Genomic DNA, 8,351 nt, shown 5'->3' with positions numbered 1-8,351 from the left:
ATCTCTTCCCTCAGTGGTCTCTACAGCCCCCTTCTCTTGAGTTTATTCATCCGACCGAAGGAAATACCCAGCCCCGGGGGTTAGGATTCTACTCAGAATCAGAGCCGAGGGTGACTTCCTGCTGACCAGGCTGAGCTGGAGGTCTGAGTCTCTGCCAAAGCCAGCCAGTGTGGGAGAGAGAATTGTGGAAGGAGCTGGGGGTGAGGGGCAGGGGGCTAGTTATGGATGGAGGGGGCCAGAGAGAAGTATCAGAGCCCAGAAAGGAAGACACCATACTGGGGGTTGGAAAGGCGGCCCCAGAAATGGCTCTATTGGTAATGATTTTAAAGATTACTGTTCAAAATCACCATTTAAATACCTCTTCACTCACTCTTCCATTTAAATACCTGAGCTGGCCCCAACTCTTTCTCTCCCAGGCCTCATTTCCTGCCACACTGCCCATCACCCACTGAGCTCCAGCGACACTCGGTCTGCTTGCCGTTCCTCCAACGGGACAGGGATCGCCCTGCCTCCAGGCCTTTGCAGCTGCTGGTTCCACCGCCTGGAGAGCCCTTTCCTTAACCGGCTCCAAGGCTGGCTTGCTTTATTTGGATAAATAAATGTCATAAATGGGGAATGGATGTCATTCCCCAGCGATGCTTTCCCTGTCCTGCGTAGAACGCCTGCCTCTTCCCCATCTCATTCTTCTATCTCTTAAATTGTTTCATCTTTTTTTCATAGCACTTCTCTACCTGCTATTAGATGGTGTATTTCATTGTCTGTGTGTTCACTTATTTTTCCACGTCTCCTCTCCGAGCTAGGCTGTACGTGCCACACAGGGACTGCGTCTTGTTCGCTGCTTTGTCTCCAGCACTTAGATCGGGGCCTGGCACTCACAAGGTGCTCAGTCAATCTTTCTTGAACAACCACTGTGCTAATACATTCCTTTTTTTTTTTTTTTTTTACAATTTTAAAATATGTATTGATTCATGCTTTCCAGAACGTTTTTTTCAAACAATTCACCAAAGGCCAATACTCCCCTCTGCTCTCAATGCTAAGCAATTTTTTCCACCCAAAATGATGAAATAATGTATATTTTTATACCTAATCAGTTTGTGACAGCTGTGATTCTCAAACATTTTTTAAAAATAGAAGTAAGGGGGCTTCCCTGGTGGCGCAGTGGTTGAGAGTCCGCCTGCTGATGCAGGGGACGCGGGTTCAGGCCCCGGTCTGGGAAGATCCCACATGCCGCGGAGCGGCTGGGCCCGTGAGCCATGGCTGCTGAGCCTGTGTGTCCGGAGCCTGTGCTCCGCAACGGGAGAGGCCACAGCAGTGAGAGGCCCACATACTGCAAAAAAAAAAAAAAAAAAATAGAAGATCAAAGTTGCAAACAGACCATAGGTAGTGATTTTAAAAACTGAATAGACAAAGCCTGACTCCAACTGACCAAATCACCCATCAGCTGGATTCGGCCTTTTCAGGCTACATGAGGACTTTGCTCAAGAGACCTGCACATATCAGACGGATTCCTATAGATGTCCTTAACAGCACAAGCGCAGCTCCTGACCCCCGATGCTGCCAACAACAGCAGGGGCACAGAGAGGAGACCCTGCTGACTGATTCAGTTTTATTCGTCAACACAGTTCTCTTCTCCACTCTCTTCATCAGCTTCACCTGTTTCCTTGTAAGAATCTTGGCTGTTGGTATCAGTAAGATAATTTTCTTCCCCATTCTCTCTCTCTTCTATTTTTTCTTCTTCATTAAAGCTTTCTTTATCTTCAGTGAAACTTTTCATCTTTTGATTGCTGAAGTACTCAAATATTTTTCCACTTTGGCCTTTCCCTGAAACAAACTCATCAGCTATTCCTAGCGCTTTTAAGGTGTTAGAATAATGCTTTTCTGCTGTCATTCTTGCATTTTTCTGAGCAACTCTTTCAAACGGCAGCGGCCTGTTTTTTAATTTTTCTTCTCTTTCTTCTAGTTCTCGTCGGTAGTCTCTCATCCTTTCCTTTTCACTCTTTCTTGTGGCTTGTTCTCTTCCCCTGGAGGACACCGTGGGCATGGGAGGGTTGAAGCTACAAGGCACAGACTTTGCGATTGTACTTCTTACGGGTGACCTGCACCCTGGAGACAGATAAGGCCAACATGTTTCTTTTAAATTTTCTTCACCTGCTTCAATATCTGACAAGATTTTCTCTCTTTTAGTGGATGCACGTGAGGCTGCATGAAGGTCAATGGTTCACAGACGGTCAGGGGTTTTGGACGCTTCTGTTCTGAATGATGTTTCTGATATCTCTCAGGACGGTCTTCAGAATCAGCAGCCTGGCACCTAACGTTGTGTTTACACTTGGACGTTTCAGCCTGTTCAGGACACTTGGGCTTCCTTGTAGCATAACTTCTGCGAGCTGGACTACAAGGCAGAGGGGATGAATTCTGTAAAAAGTCTTGGGTTCTCTGCTGCGTCCTAATGTTTCTACAGAGCTCTTCTTCTGTTAACTTGCCATTGATAGTTGAACCATAAGTAGATCGAGGTATAGGTCTGGCTTTAAATCGGTTTGTTTTCTTTTTAGACTTAAAAAAGTCTTTCAGCTGCTTTTCCCAAATTGCTCGCTTCTGTTCCTCCCTTGCAATAAACTTAAACGGCTTTTGCGAGGCCAAAAGAGCTTCTTCGTTTTTCTCCTTCGTACACCTCCTCCGTTCTTCATTTTGCTTGACTATATCATGATAAAGGGGGAGAAACACGAATGCAGGAACTGGGTTAGCTCCGAAGTTTTTCTTACACTCTGATTCTTCTTGTTTTTTGAGCAGTTTGCGTGCCATTTCAATATCTGATTTAGATTTCATGTTCTCTTTTCTTCTGCTCTCTAATCATCATTTGAAAAGGCTCAGGTACTGTAATCTTTGGCACCCATTCTTTTGGCTTCTTCTTTTTTTTTTTCAAGTGCTGGCAAGTCGGCATCTTCAAACTGAGTATAATCTTCAACAGAGAAGTTTGTCCACATGTTGTTGATGAGCTCCTTAGCATAGGTCATTAGCTAATACTCTCTTGATGTAAAAATATTTAAATAACCCATCAGATCAGACTCGCACCTTGGGAGAGTTGACCGCCCCCAACGCCGCTCCTGGACTGCCCCAATGCCTGCCCTCCCCCACCCTACGTCCCTAGAGTCAGGAGCAGGTGACCGTCTCTCTGTGATGCTGCATGTCTGATACAAAGGGCCTGAGAGCTGGGAGCATGTCTCATGCGCTCTGGTTGTCCTTCCTCACATCCCCTCGCTGCCAGAGGATGACCACTAGAGAGGGCTCAACAACAACAAAGGCAGGAATAGTCATTCAGATTAACAACATGGAGACCTAGTTAAGCCTCACAACAACCCTGGACAGGAGGCTGCAGCCATCACTACCGCATTAGCAGAAAAGGAAACTGAGGTACAGAGAGGTTAAATACCCAGGGTCATATACCCAGCAAGTAGGGGAGCTGAACGCTGAACCACAGCCACCCTGGTTGGGGATTTGGCCCCAGGCCCGCTTGAGGCCAAAGCCAGCATCCTTGTCTTTATACAGGGATTCTCGGTGTGCTCTGGGGTCCAGGAGAATTAAGTACTTTCCATCCTTAAATGTGATTCGGAAGGGAAAAAAGCCAGAGAGGAGAATTACCTTTGGGGACAAAGAGCAATAGAGGATCCCCTCTCACTGCATGATCCAGCCTGAGGTCTGGTCCAGCCACAGAGGTCACCTTTTAGGCTGACCTTCTGCCCTCCTCCCTTATTACTGCCCAGATGGTGGAATCAAGTTTTGTGCGGGCTACAAGAAAGAGCCCTGTGCACTCTCGCCAGTCCTACCTCCCTGAGAGAAGCCAAACTTACAAATTCCCTGTAATCTGTGTGAATTTCCCATGACATACACATTCCAGGTTGGGCTATAGCAGCCAGGTGGAAACAAAGGCTTCTAGAAACCTAGCCCTGGAAGGGGACTTAGAAAGCATTTAGCCACTTTCCCCTGCTTTCACTCTGTTCTACCCTCACTACTGTTTCTTGAGCACAGAGGGCTTGCTCCTGCCCCAGGGCCTTTGCATTTACTATGCCTTCCATCTGGAACACAGTTTATCAGTAAGACCTTGCTTTTCTTTTTTTTTTTTTGCGGTACGCGAGCCTCTCACTGTTGTGGCCTCTCCCATTGAGGAGCACAGGCTCCGGACGCGCAGGCTCAGCGGCCATGGCTCACAGGACCAGCCACTCCGTGGCATGTGGGATCTTCCCGGACCGGGGCACGAACCCGTGTCCCCTGCATCGGCAGGCGGACTCTCAACCACTGCGCCACTGGGGAAGCCCTGGTAAGGCCTTTCTTGACTATACAGACCCCCACCTTCCACCAGCGCTTCTGCTCCCCTTCCTCACTTTATGTTTTCCCAGAGGATTTTGCACATCCTGACATACACAGTACTTTACTTATTATCACGTATGTTACCTTCCTCCCACCCTCTGGGATGTCAGCTTCATGGGGGCAGGGGTTCCTGTCTATTTGGCTTCCTGCAATATATCCAATGCTTGGCACATAAGAGATGCCCAAGGCACATTTGTTGAATAGATCGAGTTCAAGGGCATCCCACTTTACAGATGGGCTAATTGAGGACCAGCAGAGCGAGGGACCTGATCAAGCCATGAGATCAATTAAAGTCTATACAGTGTCCTTCGGCTGCTGGAACAAGTCAGAGACTTGGTGGCGTAAAACAAAGAAATTGATTCTCTCACGGTCCTGGAGGCCAGAATATGAAATCAAAGTGTCGGCAGGGGCTGTGCTCCCTCCGAAGGCTCTCGGGGAGGATCCTCCTTGCCTCTTCAGCTTCTGGGGGCCCCAGCATTCCCTGGCTTGTAGCTGCATCCCTCCAAGCTCTGCCTCTGTCTTCACGTGGCTCCAGGGTGAGTTTATCTCGAGACCCTTAAATACTCACATCCATAAAGACTCTGTTTCTAAACTGGACCACATTCTGAGGGTCCGGGTGGACACAAATGTGGAGGAACACTGTTCAACCGCTACACTGGCAGAGCTGACAAGAACCCAGGTCTCTCCCAGCCACAGCCCCTAGGGGGCTTCACCAGGGACTCTGCTTCGAGAGGCCGGGTTGGCAGCCGTCGGCTGTGGCTGTCAGTCTCCCGTGAACTTGTCAAGAAGGAGAGGGAAAAAATAAACTCTGGGGTTAATGAAAGCACTGAGATGATCTGGTCTGATCCCCGTAATCCCCCGCTCTGAGCTCGCCTTTCCATCATCAGTCGAGGGTTCTTTTTTCCTTTCTTTTTCAGAGTTTCCCCAGAGAAGCAACTCTTCCAAATTTAATAAACTTCCCCCGCCCCCAGCTTTCCCTGACATAATGTAACAGCAGGATGATTTTCAAATGTCTGTCTTGACCCCATGATTGATGAATCCCAATGAGCGAAAAATGAGGGGTTGGGGGAGATGGTGGCGAGGGGATGGGAATGAGGCCGCTGGTGTGTTTGCATCTGTGCAGGATGCCTGTGAGTGACCGTGTGAGCGGTCAGCAGGGAGATGTGTACGGGAGTGTCAGGCGGGCGTGAGGGGGATCAGGGCTGTGTGTGAGTGGAGACGTGTGTGGGTAGGCTGTTGCTGGTGAGCGTGTAGATGTGAGTAGAAATGAGCACACGTGAGTGCACATGCATGTTTGCGATTGGGCGTGCGTGCTTGTGTGCATGAGTGCATGTCAGAATGTGGGTGAGTGTGTTGGAGTACGTGTGTCCAGGCAAAGGATGTACGTGTGCATGTGGGAGTGTGTGTGCTTAAGTGTCCATAGGTCAATGTGGGTGCAGGTCTGAAGGGTGTATGTGGGCCTGTGGGAGTTTGGGTATGTGAGTGTGTGATGGAGAATGTGTGTGAAGGTTACAACATGGGGACTGGGGTCAACACCAGTGTATTGCATCCTTGAAAGCTGCTAAGAGAGTAGAGCCTGAAAGTTCTCACCATAAAACAACAACAAAATGGGAATTACGTAGGATGACAGATGTGTTAATTAACCTTATTTTGGTAAGCATGTCACAACACATACGTGATCAAATCATCAGACTGTACACCTTAAACTTACACAATGTTATATGTCAATTATATTCCAATAAAGATAGAAAAAAATTGGTGAGACCAAAAACAGAACCCTGAACATCATGTTAATATTAAAAATAATATCCAGCTTCCCACACAGTCTGCCCTCTCCCTCATTTTCTCTCTGAACTCACCTTGTACCACTCTACCCCCTCATTCTCTCTCCTCCATCCACACCAGTCTTCTTGAACACAGCGAGCTCATGCTTGCCTCAGGACCTTTGCACTTGCTGTTTTTTCTCCCTGGAATACTCGTCCTCCAGAATCCCACATGGCTCCCTCCCTCACCTTTTCCTGGCTTTGCTCAAATGTCACCTTATCAGAGTCTCCAGCTGTGACCACCACTGTCATCCCCCAGCACTCCCAATCCTCCCTCCCTAGGGTGGGGCAGAAGGACAGACCAGGAAGAGGGAGAAGAGGGGCAGCCAAAGGTGAACAGTGAGTTGGTGACTATAGGAAAATTTCACTGGCTTGACAAGCTATCCCAGATCGCGTAAAATTCTTTGTTGTCAAATTTTGGAAAGGAAGTTTTTTAGAAGGTTTGGCGGGAGGGGAGTTTAACAATCATCTAACTTCATGCTTCTTAAATGATTTGTGGTCATGAACTAGCATTAATCGTCTTTGGATAACAAGTGACAAAAATATAAGACTTCAAACTGGCTTAAGCCAAAAAAGCAGATTTGTTGCTCACATAACTATAACATCCAGAACTAGAACTGGCTTTAAGCTTGGCTGGGCCCGGGGACTTACTCGTGTTGTCAGGAACAGCCCCTCTCCGTCCCTCAGCTTTGCTTTCCTTTGCGTTGGCTTCAGACCCAGGTGGCCCTCTTGGTCTGGTGGCCTCGAGTGGTCTTGGGCTTTCAGTTAGCTTAGCAACCCCAGTTCATATTCACGCAGCAAGAATCCTGGGATGGCACTCACTGCCCTGGCTTGAGTCATCTGCTCAGGCCAGAAGGATGGCTCGATGCACAGGGTGTGGCGAGCATCTATGATTTTTGCCGACCAGCGTGCTTTCCCCGAATAACATAACCCTGATTTTCCTCCGGGAAGACACCTTCTCCCCCACTGGAAGTCCACAAGCCAACCAAGCAATCAGTGCTCCTGGCCACAGTGATTGGTTCAGGGCGATCACATGTGTCTTAGTCTGCTCGGGCTGCTATAACAAGACGCCATAGACAGGGTGGCTGAAACAACAAGCATTTATTTGTCACAGCTGTGGAAGTAGGGAAGTCCAAGATCAAGGTGCCAACAGATCCAGTGTCTAGTAAGAGCCCTCTTCCTAGTTTGCTGACAGCTGTCTTCTCATCATATCCTCACGTGGCAGAGAGCAGTAACAGAGGAAGCAAGCTCTCTCGTGTCTCTTCTTATAAGAGCACTAATCCCATCCATGAGGGCTCCACCCTCATGACCTAATTACCTCCCCAAAGGCCCCACCTCCTAATAACATCACATTGGAGACCAGGGCTTTAACATATAAATTTAAGCAAGGCACAAATATGCAATTCATAGCAACATGACTTCAGCCAAGCTAGACAGGCCAATACAAGTGAATCCTATGGCTTTTGCTTGAGCAACTGTCAGAGGAATTTGTTTCTCTCTGTCTCGGGATTTGGCATCGTGAGGGTGTCAGACTTGAGCTTGACTTCCCAAAGGGAAATTCCATCTCAGAATCAACCCAGGGGAGGCAGCATGGAGACTGAAGTCATTTGGGCACTTGCTGTGCCTGAAGCCAGCACCCCCTCCCCGGGTTTTTTAGTTATAAAACTCAATACATTCTTGGGGGAATGGGAAGCTATTGTTGAAGGGGTACAGAGTTTCTCCTTTGGAATGATAAAAAGGTTCTGGAAATAAATAGTGATGGTTGCACAACCCTGTGAAAGGGTACTGAAAGCCACTGAATTGTACACTTTAAAAATCATTAAAAAGGTTAAATTTATGTTATGTGTACTTTACCACAATCATAAAACCCCTCCAAGTACCAATACATTCCTTATTTGTCTAAGTCCGTTTGAATCACATTCTTCCTCTTACAACAAGTTTGTGGCGCCACTAGTTACCTGCCTTTGACATATCAAGATATACCTGTCCTGTGGCCCCTCCCCTCATGGGTTCCACTGGCAACTGACCAAGCATCTGGATGAAGGTTTTAGCGGTGCCAATGTGCTTAGCTCTTCTGGGTATCACGGGTTGTGTATTCATCCGGACTCTGTAGCGAGTTCAAGTCCAAAGGCGGGGCTCCAGTAGTGGGCGTTCAGTGGTGGGAGT

At 47.9% G+C, this 8,351-nt stretch overlaps 1 pseudogene; it reads right to left on the bottom strand.

The window, feature by feature from the left end:
• Positions 1-1,561: 1,561 nt before the first annotated feature.
• Positions 1,562-3,011, bottom strand: LOC132438462 (protein FAM161A pseudogene; annotated as a pseudogene).
• Positions 3,012-8,351: the final 5,340 nt, after the last annotated feature.

Source organism: Delphinus delphis, chromosome 15 (assembly GCF_949987515.2).
Source record: "Delphinus delphis chromosome 15, mDelDel1.2, whole genome shotgun sequence".
In the NCBI taxonomy this organism is placed as follows: Eukaryota; Metazoa; Chordata; class Mammalia; order Artiodactyla; family Delphinidae; genus Delphinus; species Delphinus delphis.
The sequence above is the reverse complement of the archived record's forward strand: the minus strand, read 5'-3'. Positions and strand labels throughout refer to the sequence as shown.